This window comes from Podarcis tiliguerta (assembly GCF_965153285.1).
Source record: "Podarcis tiliguerta genome assembly, chromosome: Z".
Lineage (NCBI taxonomy): Eukaryota > Metazoa > Chordata > Lepidosauria > Squamata > Lacertidae > Podarcis > Podarcis tiliguerta.
This window is the reverse complement of record NC_139553.1, coordinates 32170870-32191711: the sequence shown is the minus strand read 5'-3', so window position 1 is coordinate 32191711 and position 20842 is coordinate 32170870.

The following is a 20842-nucleotide window of genomic DNA, read 5'->3' as shown; positions in this document are numbered from 1 at the left end:
ACTTCCCGCTGGGCTCTGGAGGCTTTGGGTTCCTTTCGACCTCCCCGCTGTCCCCCGAGCTTGTGGGGCTGGCAGTGGGGCGAAGCGCTGCTTTCCCCACCACCAGCCTCCAAACCAGGTCGGGTTTGGAGGCTGCTATCCGCAAGCCTTGAGAGCCCGGCGGGAACTCTCGCGGGCTCCCAAGGCTTGCGGATATCTGCCCGAAGCCCGGGGTGTGCAACGCAGCGCTCCCTGGTCTTTGGGCTGCATGCAGCTGTTCACAAGCTTGCGGAGCCCGGCGGGGGTCTGAACTGGCAAAGGGGTCTGAACTGGCAAAGAATGACTAGGAACAAGGCTTTGAGGCCACAGTAGATAGCTCAATGAAGATGTCAAACCAGTGCATGGGAGTTGTGAGAAAGCCAAATTGCATGCTAGGGATCATTTGCAAAAGGATTGGAAGTAAAATTGCCACTATCATAATGCCGTTATACAAATCTATGGTGTGACCGTATTTGGAAAACTGTGTATAGTACTGATATCCTCACGTCGAAAAGGATATTGCAGAGCTGGGGAAGGTTAAGAAAAATGAGCAAGCAAAATGATCAAGGGGAGGGAGTGACTCCCTTATAGAGAAAGGGAGCAGCATTTGGAGAAAAGCAAACAAGAGGTGACATGGTAGAAGTTTATAAATTTACGCATGGCATGGAGGAAAGTGAGTTGAGAAAAGTCCCCCCCCCCCCCCGGTAACACTAGAACTCACAGACATTTAGTGAATCTGAATGCTGGAAGATAAAAGGAAGTTCTCCTTCAATGCAGTGCCTAGTTAAACTGTGGAACTCACTCCCACAGGAAGCAATGATGGCCACCAATCAAGATGGTTGTTAAAGGAATATTAGAAGGAGAAGACTATCAATGGCTGCTAGCTGTGAAGGCTAAGCTCTGCCTCCACTGCTAGGGGCAGCAATGCTTCTGAGCAATGATTCCTGTAAACCACAGGAGGAGAGAGTGCTCTTGCTCTTGAATCCTGCTTATAGGTTTTCCACAGTCATCTGGCTGGCCACTGTGAGAACAGGGTGCTGCTGGACTCGATGAGCCATTGGCTTGATTCAGCAGGCTCTTATGTACAGCTCCCAATATTCTTTGCAGGAAGTCACTCCTGTTTATAGTAGTAGGATACTGCTTTAAATGTATGGTGCAGATGGGTCCAGGTTTTGTTGGCATCCTCAATGGGCACCACGACCTCAGTGAGTTTACCTCATCCTTGCCATTGTTGCTACACTTCACCACCTGTGCTCCATCATTGCTACCAGACAGAAGAAGTGTTCACACAGCTTTCAACACAGTGTGTGTTCCCAGCAGATGAGCTGTGTAAATCAACAACTGAATGCTTTTGCATGGTGTTCAGTGTTAATGTCTGAGTAAACCCCATTTCAGGGTGCAAGAAGACAGTGGCAGCTGCTGCTCCTCTTTCTCGCCGCCACTGTAATTTGCTTGCTTATTGCCTGTGGGTCAAAACAAGAAGCAGGTGAACTCCTCTGTAGAGAGGAGGAGCAGATCCAAGGGGACGTTATCAGTGGCCTCCTGCTGTGGTTTGGGCCCCATAGCAGTTGCTCAGGCATAACGACCCTTGACACTAGCCTTTTACATGATTGGTTTGATAGTGCAGTAGCCAGAGCAGATTGCACCAAAATACTGGCACAAGTTCAGGAGAGAGAATTATACATGTGCAACATTCCATGTGTGCCACCTTCTGGGCTGGCACTTCTAAACGAGCCAAAATTAGCTATTCCCTAAGGTGCTCTTGGGCGATTTGGTGCCATCTGAAGGGATTTCTCCCTGATAAAAATGTAGAGCAGATGCTTTACCCTCCTGGAAAAATAAAAAGCTGAATTGCACAGAATCAGTTAGTTAGTAGTTGCAAGGAACGAAGTGCTTTTAGAAATCAGAGCAGCTCTTTGTTCACTGAGGGGGAAGCTGTCACTTGCTGATTTTTATGATGTGTGAAAAGCACACAGAGGCAGGAACTTTGCACACAAAGGGTGTCCGGTACTGTCACTGTTTTTGGGCAGAACCCAATCAGATATTGGCAAAGTTTCTCACAATTAAAGTTGTTTTGGAGTTACTGTACAACAAACCCCGCTTTTCTCAAATGCTGGAATTTTTGTGATAAGGGAAGCGACAAGAAGATGCACAGGGAAGTGTGAGAAAGTAATTGCTTGGTGCAATTTCATCCATCCTCCCTGTAAACAGACCAGGATGAAAGCTCAATAAAGATTGTCTTAAAGCAACTTGTTTTGCAGCTGGCTCCGGATAGCATTGAAATCTGGGCTTCTTGTAAAAACGAACCAACAAAGTCTGTCCACTGCTGTGCTGTATCTACATCTATACTACTACTACTAGTACTATTTTTAGATTTGTTACCTGATTTTCACCACAGAGTCACTGGGCGCGGTTCACTACAATGTAAATTATGGCATTAAAGACAGTTCAGAACAAACTGAAATCACAACTAAAGTGGGTTCTAAAATAGATGTAGCTCAACTGTCAAAAATGCATCTTCCTCTTACAGTGAAAGCTGCATAATGAAGGTGCCAGACACACCCCTGTGAGGAAGGAATTCTACAATTTACAGGCTGCCACAATGAAAATCCTCTTCTGGGTCACACCACACCAGCTTCTGATGTTGATGGAACTACTAAGAGGGCTCTCATAGAATGAAAGAATCACAGAATTGTAGCATTGGGAGGAATGCAATGCAGGAATCTCAACCAAAGCATCTATGGCAGGTGGCCATCCAATCTCTCCTTAAGAACTTCCAAGGAAGAAGAGTCAACCACCTCCTGAGGGTGACCGTTTCACTGTTGAATAGTGACAGAAAGTAGTAGTAGTAGTAGTAGTAGTAGTAGTAGTAGTAATAATAATAATAATAATTTATTATTTGTACCCCGCCCATCTGACTGGGTTTCCCCAGCCACTCTGGGCGGCTTCCATAGAAACCAAAAATACACTCAAATATCACAGATTAAAAACTTCCCTGAACAGGGCTGCCTTCAGATGTCTTCTGAATGTCAGGTAGTTATTTATCGCTTTGACATCTGATGGGAGGGCGTTCCACAGGGCGGGCGCTACTACCGAGGAGGCCCTCTGCCTGGTTCCCTGTAGCTTTGCTTCTCGCAATGAAGGAACCGCCAGAAGGCCCTCGGCGCTGGACCTCAGTGTCCGGGCAGAATGATGGGGGTGGAGACGCTCCTTCAGGTACACTGGGCCGAGGCCGTTTAGGGCTTTAAAGGTCAACACCAGCACTTTGAATTGTGCTCGGAAATGTACTGGGAGCCAATGTAGGTCTTTCAAGACCAGTGTTATGTGGTCTCGGCGGCCGCCCCCAGTCACCAGTCTAGCTGCCGCATTCTGGATTAGTTGTAGTTTCCGAGTCACCTTCAGAGGTAGCCCCACGTAGAGCGCATTGCAGTAGTCCAAGCGGGAGATAACTAGAGCATGCACCACTCTGGCGAGACAGTCAGCGGGCAGCTGCCCTGGATACAGAATTGACCTGCACCTCCATGGACAGCTGTGAGTCCAAAATGACTCCCAGGCTGCGCACCTGGTCCTTCAGGGGCACAGTTACCCTATTCAGGACCAGGGAGTACTCCACACCAGCCCGCCCCCTGTCCCTCAAAAACAGTACTTCTGTCTTGTCAGGATTCAACTTCAGTCCATTAGCCGCCATCCATCCTCCAACCGCCTCCAGGCACTCACACAGGACCTTCACCGCCTTCACTGGTTCTGATTTGAAAGAGAGGTAGAGCTGGGTATCATCTGCATATTGATGGACACCCAGTCCAAACCCCCTGATGATCTCTCCCAGCGGCTTCATATAGATGTTAAAAAGCATGGGGGAGAGGATGGAACCCTGAGGCACCCCACAAGTGAGGGCCCAGGGGTCTGAACACTCATCCCCCACCACCACTTTCTGAACACGGCCCAGGAGGAAGGAGCGAAACCACTGTATAACAGTGCCCCCAGCTCCCAGCCCCTCTAGACGGTCCAGAAGGATGTTATGGTCGATTGTATCAAAGGCCGCTGAGAGATCCAGCAGAACTAGGAAACAACTGATGTTTAGTTGGAATCTCTTTCTTGTACCTTGAATCCATTGGTTCAGGTCCTAGCCTCTGGAGCAGGAGAAAACAAACTTTCTCCATCTTCCATGTCTTCCTTTAGATATTTAAAGATAGCTATCATATCCCCTCACAAGGCTAAACATATCCAACTCTCTCAACCATTCGTCATAAGGCTTGGTTTCCAGATCCTTTATCATGCTGGTCGCCTTTGTCTGCACACATTCCAGCTTGTCAATATCCTCCTTACGTTGTGGCACCCAGAACTGGACACAGGACTCCAGGTGTAGTCTGACCAAAGCAAAATGGAGTGGTACTATTACTTCCTTTGACCTGGACATTATATTATTGTTAATGCAGATTAAAAAGGTAAGGGGACCCCTGACCATTAGGTCCAGTTGTGACCGACTCTGGGGTTGTGGCGCTCATCTCGCTTTACTGGCCGAGGGAGCTGGTGTACAGCTTCCGGGTCATGTGGCCAGCATGACTAAGCCGCTTCTGGCGAACCAGAGCAGCGCACGGAAACGCCGTTTACCTTCCCGCCGGAGCAGTACCTATTTATCTACTTGCACTTTGATGTACTTTCAAACTGCTAGGTTGGCAGGAGCAGGGACCGAGCAACAGGAGCTCACCTCGTCGTGGGGATTCGAACCGCCAACCTTCCGATCGGCAAGTCCTAGGCTCTGTGGTTTAACCCACAGTGCCACCCACGTCCCCACAGTGCCACCTGCATCCCAGCCCTCATTAACGCAGCATAGAAGGGCATTAACTTTTTTTGCTGCTACGTGTTAAGCTTATGGTCCACTAAGACCCAGGGATTCTTTTCACAAGTACCAATGGTAAGCCAGGTGCCCAGTCCTCCTAGTTTGGTGTCATTGTTCAATTCCTTCATCTAAGTCATTTATAAAGACATTGAACAACAATGGGCCATGGAAAGAATCCTGCAGCATCCCACTTGTCACTTTCGCCCTGCCCCAGGATGATAAGGAACCATTAGTGAGCACTCTGTGCCCTTTTTACATCTCATCTCAGCTGTAAGCTCCTTATGCAGCCACACTGGTTTCTTTAGATGCCTCCTGCTTTTCTTTCTTGTTGGAATTGTCTGCATTTGTGCCTTCAGTATCTCACCTTTAAGAAACTCCCATCCATCTTGAACTCAATTCTTTTTGAGTATTTCCGACCGTGGGACCTCTCCCAGTAGTTCCCAAAGCTTTTTGAAATCAGCAGAGTGAATATCCGACTACACTTAGCTTTCCTTTTCCTTTGTATAATGAAACCCAAGAGGACATGATTACTTCCTCCCAAGGTTCCCAGTACTTTCACTTCATTTATCAGTTCCTCCCTGTTAGTGAGGACCAGGTCCAAGGCAGATGGCCCTCTTATCGTTTCTTTCATCTTCTGGGAAAGGAAATTGTCAGTAAAGTAATTGAGGGATTTGTTGGCAGAGTTTGCATTCCAACAGATATTGGAGTAGTTGAAGTCTCCCATGACTACTATCTATCTCGTTTTTGAATGTTTGACAATTTGCCCTAGAAAGGCATCATTCAAGTCTTCAGTTTGGCTTGGAGGTCTTTAGCAGACAGCCACACTAAGGTCACTGTTGTTTCCCTCCCATACAATTTTTACCCATATACTATCTATCTGCTTTCCATGCTCCAGGTCATAGATGTCTTCACAATTGTACACATCCTTTACATATAATGCTCCTCCTCCTTTCTTCCTGTTTGATCTATTCCTTTTGCATAGGTTATGCCACTCGGTGGTTTCTACATCCAAGTCAGGAGTCTCATCCCACCAAGTTTCAGTCATGCCTATTAGGTCATATTTGTCAATCTGTATTAGGATATCAAATTACTCTTGCTCGTTTCCTGTGCATTAGTATACTCTGTGCACTAATGCATATTTGAATAGAGACAACTGGAACTATGAGTCTTTTCTGCGCACACCGCTGCCTCTATCCCTTTCACTAGGGAGTTACCTGCCACCACCATACGTCTCTTCCTTCTCTGGGGAGGAATTGTTCTGTATGCTGTACCTTCCACAACCACCTTGGTGTGTTCTGGGATCTGCAGCTGCTTTCCTTGCTCCTCTGGTCCAGAATCAGTGATTAAGGTGAGGGCATGGAATAATTTTTGCAGCTCCAGAGACACAGATTGGCTCCTGACAGTCCTAATTTTTGTGACACGTTCCTCCAGGGGTTCACCTCCTAAACCTAGAGGCTGATCTTAATATCTGAGAGGGTCTGTGGGGAAGGAGACAGGCTTTATGCAGATGATGTAGCCCTCTGTGCTCTGGGGGGTGTTCTGCTCTAGACTTTTACTTCAAGGTGCAGATGCAACTGAGGATGCTTCCAGAGTTGGCGAAGGAACGTTTGGAACAAGTACAATAAAGTAACAGCAAATAATGGGTGTGATTGAAAGTTTTGTCCAATTAGAATGCCAGGCTGAAAACTGACGAGGGCCCTTAAGAAGCAGAGTCCTTCTGGGTTGGTTGCAAGCTTTAGATAAATGCCCTGAGCCTTATGGATGCCAGAACAAGCTCAGAAAAGATGCACTACAGTCTTAAAAGGAGTATGTCATCTGATGCAGTAGGGAGAACGTAGGCAGGAGATTGTATGATTGAATGCTTCACAACACTCTGCCTTAGCCTAGTAATCTCCGCAAATAAGGCAGGTACATTCAAACACACAACATCCCTGCCCTGCAAGTCATATTCTGACAGCTGCATTTTGAAGGAGTACAGTTGCAGGAGAGTGTTCCATTTCCTTTTCCCCCACCCTTGAATGTATATATTGGCTGAACAGTATAGCAGAAAATGCATGCTAATTGATAACCATATCATTTTAAACCAGGGAATAAGAAAACCAGTGTGATGTAGTGGTTAGAGTGCCAGATTAGGGCCTGGGAGACCAGGGTTCGAATCTCCACTCAGCCATGATGTCCCCTGGGTGACCTTGGGCTAGTCACTATCTCAGCCTAACCTACCGTATTTTTCGCCCTATAGGACGCACTTCTTCCCCTCCAAAAATGAAGGGGAAATGTGTGTCCATCCTAGGGGGCGAATGCAGGCTTTCGCTGAAGCCTGGAGAGCGAGGGGGGTTGGTGCGCACCGACGCCTCTCGCTCTCCAGGCTTCAGGAAGCTATCCGCTAGCCGTGGGAGAGCTGTGCGAAGTCGTGCAGCTCTCCCATGGCTAGCGGAGAGCTTGCCTGCACCCAGAAGCTTGGGGCGCGCTGAGCTCAGCACGCCCCAGGCTTCTGGCTTCGCGCAGCTTTCCGGAAGCTGTGCAGTGCGCCCCAGGCTTCGAGATGCAGGCTGCTATCCGCAAGCCTAGGGAGCCCGACGGGAACTCCCGCGGGCTCCCAAGGCTTGTGGAGAGCTTCCTGAAGCCTAGAGAGCGAGAGGAGTCGGTGCACACTGACCCCTCTCGCTCTCCAGGCTTCAGCGAAAGCCTGCATTCGCCCCATAGGACGCACACACATTTCCCCTTCATTTTTGGAGGGGAAAAAGTGCGTCCTATAGGGCGAAAAATACGGTAAGTTTCACCGCCCCACCCCTCCTTTCCTCCTCCTCTTCGTCCCCAACCCTACACTGAATGCAACGCTAATGACTTATATCAAACGTAGCTGATTTGCAGAAAAGACTTTACAGGCTGAAAAAGAGACAATGCACGTACTTTTGTAAACCAAGAAAATCTTTACTTTTTTTCCAAAATAAATAAATAAATGCAATACACAGTCAAAATAAATAAAACCTCTGGCCCTCTACATGTTGCCGGATTACAGTTCCCTGAGCATTGGCCTTGTTACCTGCTGGAAGAGATTTCAGACTTGGAGGCTCTTAATCCACCAAGTAGCCCTCCAGATATTGTCGGAATGCAGCACAGTTTGGGGATAGGGTGCAAATGTATGTTGAGCAGAGGATGGGGAACCTGCAATCCTACAGATGCCATTGGTCTGCACTTCCCACCATCCCTGACCTTGGATAATTGGCTTTGCTGCTGTCTGGGAATAGGAATTCAACATCTAGAGAACCACAAGTTCTCCATCCGTATGCAAAAGGAATGTGACATCTTCCTCCACACACACTTATTTCACCCCCATCCCCATAATAAAAGAGTAGCAGGCCTGAACTTTGCTAGACCTCACCCCTGACATTCACAACCCAGATGCTGATTCAAATCAAAAGGACAAACTAAACAGGGGCTGAAGAGATCCTCAGTCCAATTGGGAACATTCTCTTGAAGAGATCTTGTTCCTCCTTTATCATTCTTTTGGTGGTGGGGAGGAGGGAAGGCACCTGGGCCCAAAATGCCTGCAGCATCGATAAGTTGCCAGAGGATCCAAACTTCGCATTTTCCCATCCTCCCCTCTTCCAAATCCTGATCACTCAATTTTCTGCCTTATAAAGGCTTGAGTTTAATCCAAACGAGAAAGGAATGAAAAAACTGGGGCACTGGAAATCCATTCATTGAGCAGCAACACAACAAGGCAGAGAGCAACTGCAGTGATTCTGAACGGCGCTGCATAGTTTTGGCCTCAGGCATCCCAGCCCACCTGCTCCAGAATTGCCAACACATTCTACAAACGAAGCTGTGGCGGCGGCTGGAGTATGTGTGTGTGTGTTTGTGTGTGGTGAGTTGTGCAGCTGTCACTGTATGCCGAGTTAATAACGGCATGATGGCTGTTGTGTTATGCTTTTAAAAAGGGAGAGTCATTGACACTAAGTCCTTGCAGCCACGACACTGAGGTTGTCTACACACTGTATGTTTAAATCAATTGGCTCCCTCAAAGTGTCCTGGGACTACAGTTTACCCCTCAGCAGAACTACAATTCCCAGAACCCTCTTGACAAACTACAGTTCCCAGGATTTTGGGAGAGAAGCCATGTGCTTGAAACATAGGGTATGGATGTGACCTTTGGCTGCTTCCAGATCGTTGATATTCTGCAGGTGGGATTCAGTCACATGTGGGCAAATTTGAGTTGTGCAATTAAAGTGGATTTGGGCATCAACCTGTTTCCCTTTACCATTATTATCACCATGCCGAACCCTGCAGCTTTTGGAGTCAGAAAACTGATGGGAAGATGCATTGGAACATGTCAGGCATCGGTTGTTTGGCTCAGCCTGCTGTAACCTCCCTGCACACAAATCAAGGTGAATGCTCAATAAACAGGTCAGCTGGAAACATCCTCAATCCCCAAACTGACATGCTGGCTCCATGGGAAAAACCACAACAACTTGAAAAAACGTCCAAGGTGGTGGCCACTCATCCCCTCTGCCACACACCTAAGCCAAAGACCTCCTAGTCTTTGCAGTGTTTCTAAAGAAATATTTGAGCTGCTCTCCCTGTGCAAAGGTCAGAGGGAGCAGGCGCGCGCAGTTTGATCCATCTTTTAGATTTAGGGGAGTTAGTCTCAAACGTTTGTTGGGGGAGACCTAGGTTTTTTTTGGGGGGGGGGTATTTGTCCTGTCTTCACACTTTTTAAGATGGAGGACCACTGTAGCCACCCCCAACAACACGTTCTCAAGATGGAGGGTGAGGGAACAGCTGCAGTCACCTGCGGTTCCTGCACAATGTTTGCCATCTTGCCAAAGGTTGCAGGCAGCTTTACCTGCAGCAATTGTATGTTGATTGCCCTCTTAGAAGACAAAGTCCAGCAACTGGAGGAACGTGTAGCTACGCTCCAAAGAATTAGAGAGCTGGAGCTCTTCTTGGAAGCAACAGAGAACACCGTCTCCACCAAGGAGGAGACAGGGGACACCCCTGAGAAGGAGGCTAGTTCACCAACACAGGTGCCAGATATATGGAGAAACGTGACTCAAAGAAGTAGGAGGCCCAGGGTTCGCTCTGATTGTTTAGAAATACACAATTGCTTTGAAGTCCTCTCCCCTAGCATGGAAGATCCTCCATTTGAGGATCTCTCCCTCATTACAGTCGATCAGGTATATGAAGACGAGCAGCAAAGTCAGTCCTCAGGGAATGTGCAGGCGACCTTGGAACGGGCAGCTCACGGAAGAACCCCGACCAAACCTAAGAGGAGGCGTGTAGTGGTGATAGGGGATTCCCTACTGAGGAGAACAGAAGCAGTGATCTGTGGGCCTGACAAGATGTCTCAGGAGGTGTGCTGTCTCCCCGGGGCTAAGATCCAAGATGTAACTGAACCACTGCAAGGAATCATAAAACCCGCTGGCAAATACCCCTTCCTCTTGGTTCATGTGGGAACCAATGACACTGCAAGCAATAGCCTCCAGAAGATCAAAAGGGACTACGAGGCTCTGGGCAGGAAATTGAAGCAATTAAATGCACAAATTGTTATCTCATCTGTCCTCCCAGTTGAACGACGTGGCCCAGGGAGAGAGGGGAAAATAGTGGAAGTGAACAGCTGGCTTCGCAAATGGTGTAAACAGGAACGGTTTGGATTCTTAGATCACGGACTGCAGTTTCTTGAAGATGGACTTCTGGCAAGTGATGGGCTGCACCTCACAACGGTTGGGAGGAATGTTTTTGCCAAAAATCTCAGAAACCTCATCAGGAGGGCTTTAAATTGACTAATGTGGGGGAGGGAGACAGTGCTCCTGAAGGTAGGAGTCTATCAATTGATGAAGATGATCATCCAAATGTCATAGACCAAAAGGAGCAAACAGCACGCAGACCTAGTGGTGGGAGGAAAAAAATCCTTAAATAAGAGACACGGGGGAATGATTAATGGACTTCAATGTCTGTACACTAATGCACAAAGCATGGAAAATAAACAAGATGAGCTTGAGTTCTTGGTACAGCAAACTAAATATGACATAATAGGCATCACTGAAACCTGGTGGGATAAGTCCCACGATTGGAATGTAATAATGGAGGGATACAATCTATTTCAGAGAAACAGACCAGACAAGAAAGGAGGAGGAGTGGTGTTATATGTCAGGCATGTGTATACCTGTGAAGAGATCCAAGATTTAGAACCTCAGAGCCAAAGTGAGAGCATTTGGGTCGAAATTAAGGGCGAGAAGAATAACAGAGACCTCATTGTGGGAGTTTACTATAGATCCCCAAGCCAAACGGAGGACATAGATGATGCCTTCCTGGAACAGATGGCCAAGTATGCAAAAGGAAGGGAGATAGTAGTAATGGGGGACTTCAATTACCTGGATATTTGTTGGATGTCAAACTCAGCCAAGAGCATAAGGTCAAACAGATTCCTCACTGGCCTTGCAGACAACTTCATTGTCCAGAAAGTGGGAGAAGCAACAAGAGGAACAGCCATTTTAGATCTGGTCCTAACCAATGTTGATGACCTGGTTAGTGGGGTAGAAGTGGAAGGATCATTAGGCGCGAGTGATTATGCTCTTCTGAAGTTTACTATACAGCGGAAAGGAGCAGCCAAGCATACTAGGACTCAATTTCTTGACTTTAAGAAAGCCGACTTCATAAAACTTAGGGAAGTGCTGGGTGAGATCCCATGGACAGTAATACTAAAAGGAAAGGGAGTTCATGATGGCTGGGAGTTTATTAAGAGGGAGAAAGTAAAAGCACAACTTCAGGCAATACCAATGAGACGGAAACATGGAAGGTGCCTAAAGAAGCCAGGGTGGCTTTCTAAAGAACTTTTAACTGAGTTAAGATTAAAAAAGGATGTGTACAAAAAATGGAAAAGGGGGGAAACCACCAAAGAGGAATTCAAACAAATAGCCAGCACGTGTAGACACAAAGTCAGAAAAGCTAAAGCACAGAATGAACTCAGGCTTGCTAGAGAGGTTAAAAGCAACAAAAAAGGCTTTTATGGGTATGTCCGTAGCAAAAGGAAGAACAAAGAAACAGTGGGGTCACTCAGAGGAGAAGATGGTGAAATGCAAACAGGGGACACAGAAAGGGCTGAACTCCTCAATGCCTTCTTTGCCTCAGTCTTCTCCGATAAAGAAAACAATGCCCGACCTGAAGAATTTGGAGCAAATGATTCAGCAGAGGAAACACAGCCCAGAATAACTAAGGAGATAGTACAAGAATACTTGGCTAGTTTAGATATATTCAAGTCTCCAGGGCCAGATGAACTGCATCCAAGAGTATTAAAAGAACTGGCAGATGTGATCTCAGAACCACTGGCAGTCATCTTTGAGAATTCCTGGAGAACAGGCGAAGTCCCGGCAGACTGGAGGAGGGCAAATGTTGTCCCTATTTTCAAAAAGGGGAAAAGAGAGGACCCAAATAATTATCGCCCAGTCAGTCTGACATCAATACCAGGGAAGATTCTGGAGCAGATCATTAAGCAAACAGTCTGTGAGCACCTAGAAAGTAATGCTGTGATCACCAATAGTCAGCATGGATTTCTGAAAAATAAGTCATGTCAGACTAACCTGATCTCATTTTTTGACAGAATTACAAGCCTCGTAGATGAAGGGAACGCAGTGGATGTAGCCTACCTTGATTTCAGCAAGGCATTCGACAAGGTGCCCCATGATATTCTTGTAAAGAAGCTGGTAAAATGCGGTCTTGACTATGCTACCACTCAGCGGATTTGTAACTGGCTGACTGACCGAATCCAAAGGGTGCTCATCAATGGTTCCTCTTCATCCTGGAGAAGAGTGACTAGTGGGGTGCCACAGGGTTCTGTCTTGGGCCCGGTCTTATTTAACATCTTTATCAACGACTTGGATGACGGACTCAAGGGCATCCTGATCAAATTTGCAGATGACACCAAACTGGGAGGGGTGGCTAACACCCCAGAGGACAGGATCACACTTCAAAACGACCTTGACAGATTAGAGAACTGGGCAAAAACAAACAAGATGAATTTTAACAGGGAGAAATGTAAAGTATTGCACTTGGGCAAAAAAAATGAGAGGCACAAATACAAGATGGGTGACACCTGGCTTGAGAGCAGTACATGTGAAAAGGATCTAGGAGTCTTGGTTGACCACAAACTTGACATGAGCCAACAGTGTGACGCGGCAGCTAAAAAAGCCAATGCAATTCTGGGCTGCATCAATAGGAGTATAGCATCTAGATCAAGGGAAGTAATAGTGCTACTGTATTCTGCTCTGGTCAGACCTCACCTGGAGTACTGTGTCCAGTTCTGGGCACCACAGTTCAAGAAGGACACTGACAAACTGGAACGTGTCCAGAGGAGGGCAACCAAAATGGTCAAAGGCCTGGAAACGATGCCTTATGAGGAACGACTAAGGGAGCTGGGCATGTTTAGCCTGGAGAAGAGGAGGTTAAGGGGTGATATGATAGCCATGTTCAAATATATAAAAGGATGTCATTTAGAGGAGGGAGAAAGGTTGTTTTCTGCTGCTCCAGAGAAGCGTACACGTAGCAATGGATCCAAATTAAAAGAAAGAAGATTCCACCTAAACATTAGGAAGAACTTCCTGACAGTAAGAGCTGTTCGACAGTGGAATTTGCTGCCAAGGAGTGTGGTGGAGTCTCCTTCTTTGGAGGTCTTTAAGCAGAGGCTTGACAACCATATGTCAGGAGTGCTCTGATGGTGTTTCCTGCTTGGCAGGGGGTTGGACTTGATGGCCCTTGTGGTCTCTTCCAACTCTATGATTCTATGATTTGGACAGTGAGGGGGGAATGGAGAACAATACAGGTACCTTTGTTTGCAGCAGGACTGGTGTCAGCAATGTTGGTAGCTGTCAAAACCTATGCCCCAGAGAAGGCACACTGCTTGTCTTAGGAGACTCCTGGCCCCTGCTGGGCTGCCAGGAGTAGTCTGAAGTGAGTCAAGAACCAAGAACATACAACATGGGAAGGCTCAGTATTGACCACACTGACTGGCTGTGGTTTGCAGGTGTTTCAGGTAGGGCTCTCCCAAACCTAAGTAGAGATGCTAGGGATTGAACTTGGAATCTTGGGGGATGCATTTGTTGTTGTTGTTTAGTCGTTTAGTCGTGTCCGACTCTTCGTGACCCCACGGACCAGAGCACACCAGGCACTCCTGTCTTGCACTGCCTCCCGCAGTTTGGTCAAACTCATGCTGGTAGCTTCGAGAACACTGTCCAACCATCTCGTCCTCTGTCGTCCCCTTCTCCTTGTGCCCTCCATCTTTCCCAACATCAGGGTCTTTTCCAGGGAGTCTTCTCTTCTCATGAGGTGGCCAAAATATTGGAGTCTCAGCTTCAGGATCTGCCCTTCCAGTGAGCACTCTGGGCTGCCGGTGCTTTTACTACTGAGCTACAGCTCTTCTATTCCACAGAACAAGGCAGAGAATAAACAAGGAGGCAGGGCCAAATATACAAGAACATGCCAGAGCTCAGAAATACCATGCTATTCAAGCAAAGCTGATCTGGAACAGGAAGCCCTTTTATACTTTTTCCTGCTCAGGAAGATTGAATGGTCCACAGCTCACCACTGGGGGGCAGCTGCACACAGATCCATGCAACTCTTGTACAGGATTTGGAAGGAGCAGGGACTTCTGTATGCCGTGTCATGTCCAACCCCCAGCAGCACATGGAATCTTGTCCGCCACTGTCCCTGGGTAGGTTCGAACCAGCAACCTACTGATCAACAGCCAGAAGCACCGGCCCATTGCACCACAGTATCTTAGGGCAATGTTGATGATGCTGTAGTTCTAGATCCCCTGAACGAAGGAGGGAAGTTGGACTAGATGGCATACACTAGCCTCCTCCAGCTCTATGATTCTTTGTTGAAGAATATCATCACCTGGATTGCAATAGAGCAGTGGTTCTCTAAGGGTGTGGAGCACCACACTGGTGTGGCAGGAGAAGATGGCAGGTGTAGATGCAAGGACAATCAAAGAAATATTTAAACATTTCAGTGTAATACAGTGTGTGTGTGTGTGTGTGTGTGTGTGTGTGTGGAATGTGGATAGATACATTTTCAAAATGAGAGCAAGAGCATCAAGAATGTGGGAATGATTCGTGATCCTATGTATCTGCATCGCTTTATATCTGCTGGATGTCCCTTGACCCTGTTATAAGATAGTTGTGTTCTATGTTGCATAACAAGAACTGCTAGGAGCTGTTTCCTTTGGTTTTCTGATCAGTGAAAAATTTGGTGTGGTTCAAGCAAATTTTTGTTCTGAATGTGTGGCCCAGATAAAAAAAAAAGTTTGAGAACCACTGCAATAGGGGGACAAATGGAAATCTGTCAGACATAGAAAACCAGGCCTCCAAAATTCATATAAAACTCAGAAGCCAGGAGGTGGGAAGAAATCGTGTATTTGTGTGCGTAGCATTTGGATTTTCTGCCTCGGGCATCAACATTTCCTTGGCATCTCTGCAAACGTGCGCTCACAGAACTTAAAAAGCTGCCTTCTACTGAGTCAGGCCAGTGGTCCATTTAGCTCTGCATTGCTTACACCAGGAGTGAGGCCCCCGTTGTGTTGTTGGACTCCAGCTCCCATCCACCCTGACTATTGCCCAAAGTGCTGGGGCTGATGGGAGTTGGAGTCCAACAACATCTGGAGGACCACAGGCTCACCACCCCCTGGGTTACACTGGTTGGCATCAGCTTTTCAGGATTTCAGACATGGAAACGGAGAGAATTGAACCTGGGGCATTTTGTATGCAAAGCACATGCTCCACCACTGAGCTACGATCCCTTCCCACTCAAACTGCAAGTTTTAATACAATGATTTCCATATACTGAAAAGCACTCATTGATTTTTTACAGGTCTGTACAAATATTTCAAAAATAAAAACTCTAAAGAAGTTAAGACATGCACAGAGAGAGAGATCATAACTGAGTGCATTAATAAGTGGAACGGATGGTTCTAGGCTGGCAGACCTTTCTGCAGTTGCCTACATGCTTCTAAAAATGTATTTACTTGGGCTTCTCCATGGACTGAATTAATGTGGGCTTGGAGAGGAGAGGAATGCCTGTGATGCAGGACTATCTTACGTCAAGAAATACTCCATATTCATTTTGCATTTTAAAAGTGTTCGTTAAAAATTGATTTTCTCCTTAGCCCATCCACAATTTACAATTTGCATTTCAAGCCATTTAAAATATTTAAATATATTATGAAATGGAGTTCAATTATTTATAAGATCATTAAAATGTGCATTAGAAATTATGTCAGGCCAGGCAAATGATCACGGCCCCTTCCAACGTCAAAAGCTTCTCCTCAAATTTAACTTGCACGTTTACCTCTTCCACCTGGTTCCCAAATAGATGTGCCTAAATGATTTCTAAGGACTCAGTGACTGAGGGCTTACCCACACTTAACTTTCCTCTGTGCTTTCCAGGCACAGTCTGCAATTCAAAGCTCCATATCTGGGTGCCCCCCTTTTTTACTCTGGAGCTTTCTCCATGAAAACCTCTTTCAAGCTGAATCAGAGCAAGTATCAACCCTTAGAAAACCTGATTTGTCATTCATAGTGCTTCAGCCTTAAAGAGAGGGTTTGGAGGAGTTGTGAGGTGATGAGGAGTTGTGAGGTCATTCACACATGCAAGATGCGGGAACTCATTAAGTACCAAACACATACGTGTGAACTGACCAGTTTGCTGAGCTGGCAACTTCCTCTTGTGCTTCTGCAATTCTTGGGCAGTTATCTTGGTTGCTTATCTATGTTGCTGGTGGAGAGCATTAACAAAATGGCTCTAGCATCACTGATGCTACTTTGGAAATACATTAGTCCTTTTCTGAAGTTATTGCTCATAAGTCCAGTGTGGTCTGAGAGCATGTGATGCATCTACCTTACCCATGGTCCTTAGAAACAAAATAGTGCAGGCACAGTGAGCACAGCAACTCTTCCCAGCAGGTCTTGCTCCAAAGAAGCAGTTGCAAGGAATGAAGGTCTCCGCTTTCCCACAGCTCTCTCTAGTCTCCTCCTCCTCTGTGTCCTTTCCAAGCAACCTCATACTTCTCTGCCTTGCCTGTCTTTGCTCTGCCCTTTTCATACCCCTGCGGGTTCTGGGAAACCAGGGGAAGGGGAGCTGGTCTCAGCAGCAGGGGGAGACGCCCTGGCTTCTTCAGCATCTTGCCTCATTGCTGCCTTGTCTTCAGCCTCCTTTTCTGCCTCTGATTCTAGACTGCTGTCTGCCCCAGCCTCTCCCTGCTCACTACACCCTGTTACCTCTTCAGCTTCTGACACCTCCTCCTCCCAGTCGGCTCCTTCTGACCACTCATCATGTTCCCACCACCAATCCCCTGGCTTTTGGCCGTCTTCCCTTGGGGGTTCCCCGGCTGGTGCCTCTCGCTTCTCTGTATCCAGCCGGTTCCACGACATAAACACATTTTTGTAGGTTTTTTTTTTTTTTGCAAGCGATTATGCCTTAATAGAATGTATTTGTGCACATTATTTTCATGAATATATGCATTTATAAAAAACAAATCAAAAACATGTTTCACCTTAATGTATGTCTTTTAGTAAACACTGTTTGCTTGGACCGCTACATTCCAAAATGCAGGGGAGCATGAATTTTGAAGGATAGATGTGCTTCTGGTTCACATACTCTTTTGGAAACTGCAAACTTCACCTTTAAATTCATCTTTAAGTGTGAACTGAACAGAATTTATCTGCCTTCCCTAACTCTGAGTAGAACTTAGCTAGATACAACCCTAAGTAAATAAACATGTGCATGGAGGTGCAATTCAGGCCCAACATGACGTATTCCTCCAAAATAAGCCCAGAAAAGTTGATTGTCTGCAGAACCTCTGACTAACCCTTAGGTGTACACCCAGCATCAAAATTTGGGCTACTAGCCTTTTAGCAGGCTAGCAAAAGGGGGGGGGGGGAATAGCAGAGAGAGAGACAGAGTGATCTGTCTCCTCTTTCATCGGGGAATTCCTGGTCGCCCATGGCATAACACAAGGCTGGTCTGCACCTACTGCTGAATATGCTGAGGCTTCCATGTCACCTGAGACTCATCCCCAGCATCTCCAGGTAGGAATAGGAAAGACTCCTGCCTGAAACCCTGGACAGCTGCTGCCAGTCAGTGTTGACAATACTGAGCTAGATGGACCAATGGTCTGACTCAGTAGAAGGCAGTTTCTTATATTCCTAATATTTGGCATTCTAGCCTTTTTCTTCCATCTCCTCTTGCTTAGTTTTGGATTTGGATTCCGTTAAATAAAGATACATTTCAAATACTGGTTGTAGCAATGACCCAAATTTATCCAATAGCCTTACTGCAATGCATTAAACTGCACAGAACACATTTCCTCACTTTCAGAAGTTAAAATATAATCTCATCTATTTCTGATAGGCTTATTGCAAAGAAATTGAATTGGAACTCGTAAGTTTTCACCTACGCTGCAGTGATGAATAATAACAGACTTCATGGATCTCATTTTAAAGTCTCGCCTTGACATATATAGCAAAATGCTGATGGCTTCCTTTAGAATTTCCACTTGCCTTTGTGAATAAGGAAAGCTGTCCTTTAATCAGAGGGCTTTCCAAATTATTAGTCTGCCTTCCTTTTCTATTGCCATGTACTGGGTGGGAATAGTATGTAGTTTCACTTGGGGATATGCCTCAGCTATGTTAATCACATGATCCTTTTGAAAACTGTTGCTAGAGGCAGAGCCTTCATGGTGGTGGTGCTCTGTTTCTAAGGTAGCCTCATAACAGCGGGGACAGGGGGTGGGGCTTCCAGCCCTCAAATTAATTTAATGTGACCCTGTGAATACTGTCTTGCGAGTTGCAAGGAGGGGGAAATGGAGAGAAAGGGGGTGGGTGGCAGAAAGAGAAAGAAAAGGCAGAGTGAGAAAAGGGGTTGGCCCCTCCCATGTTTGACTCTGACTCCGCCCACCTTTAACCCTTAGTCTGCCCACCAGCAGTAGGCAGCCACCAACAGAATACAGTCGTACCTTGGATCCCAAATGCCTTGGTACTCGGACGTTTTGGCTCCCAAATGCCACAAACCTGGAAGTGAGTGTTTGCGAACGTTCTTTGGAACCCAAATGTCTGACGGGGCTTCCGCAGTTTCTGATTGGCTGCAGGAGCTTTCTGCAGCCTATCAGAAGCCGCTCTTTGGTTTATGAATGTTTTGGAAGTCGGAACGGACTTCCGGAACGGATTCCGTTTGACTTCCAAGGTACGACTGTAATGTGGGCCTTGGCTGAGAAAGATTCTCTTTATTTCAAGTACATCTGTTTAGGAGGCAAGGTGGGCTGCAGGTCCCATTCAAGTGACTTCTCAAAAACAACCCCAGGTAATGTGCGAAGCAGTATTTATTCATCATCTTGGATCACATGCAGACAGAAAATGTCTGCGTTGGGATAGAGGGCAGGGAATTGTTTCAAGCCTACTACTGAAAAACAGGAGCTCATCCAAATTTGTGGAACTTTAAAAAATCAGCAAATCTGTTATGTTTGTTATTAAATATATACTTACTTGAGCATATGGATGTTCTGGGAAGCAGTAAGGCAGAGAAGAGTAAAGCAGCCTTTTAGTCTTTTCACTTTAACAGAATCATCTCAGCACCTGCCCATCCTTGTTGCTTGTTGCCCCAGGGCTTAACAAAATTAAATCCTTTGTGTTTTGCTGATAAAGTTACAAGCAGAGACAACTGACACTTCCCCCTCTTCATCTTCAGTAGGTTACCAACATTTGTTAGGGGAAGGTAAGTCAACAATGCTGTGTTGTCCAGCAGAACAAACATTTCAAAATGTAAATATAGGGTAGCAGAGGAAACAAATAAAGTACGTTTTAGGATTAGCCAACCTGTGGCCCTTAAGGTGTCACTGGACACCAACTCTCACCAGCTCAATCAAGCATGGCAAAGGCCAAGGGTGATGGCACTTACCATTTTCTGACATTTTCTGACATACTCATGCAGCAGAATCAAGGGGTAAAGCTTTTCTTGAATTGTATCACCTCTGCCTGCTTCCATGTTGGTGGGAATTTCTTGCATATATATTTTTTAATAAAAATGAATAAACAAGGGTAACAGAATAGGCTTAAGCTCTCAGTCTGTTGCACTAATTCTCTATATGCCGCCCGGTCTTCATCAGGTGGCTTGGGGTTCATAAATGGGTCACAGCAGTGCTGCCACCACCATTTTGTTTTCTAAAGAAAGGCATCGGTCTCCCACCTTTTCTTACTTGAAATCTGAGTACTGTTTCACCTCCTCCTCCTGGCCTGGAGGAGATTTAAGTAGACTTCATAGAAGTTTTCAGGCTGGTGTTAAAGTTGAGGTTGACTCTTCATAGCAGAGGTGGGGAACCTCCAAACTGGAAGCCAAATGTGGCCATCCATGTCTCTCTTTCTGGCCCTTGAGACTCTTCCCAGGCAGCTCCCCCATCACTGTACTCGCCTTCCTTAAGTGTTTTTGCCTGGCTGGAATGTGCCTAGTTTAGACAATAATGATGCCACTTGCTTCCTTGGTCCCACTGATCATTGACATGTGGCACCCAGAAGGGAATTTGTTCCTTAGTCTGCGAAACATCCCACAGCCCTGCATTGTCGGGAACTCTTAAACTAGGCATGTGGAATCTGTGGTCCTCTGGATGTTGCTGGACTCCAGTTCTCCAGCTCTAATACCCGCAAAAACAAATCTCAGTTGCACATACACAAAATAGTTCATTTTCTAGGTAATGATAAGAGATTTCCACATGCACACAAGCACACAGTTATAAAAGCCCTGTCTTCTGTGGAAAGCCTAATTTTCCATGCTTGTGGATGTTTTGGCATTTTGCTAGTTTCTGTTGTCACTTGTATGCTTTCAATCAGGTAGTTGAAAGGGGGGGGGGGGAGTAGCAAGAAAAGAATGCAAAGGAGGAAAATGCTCCACACACCATTTCATGTGGCCTCCTCAAGCTATCTTGGAGCTTGTTACAAATCAAGA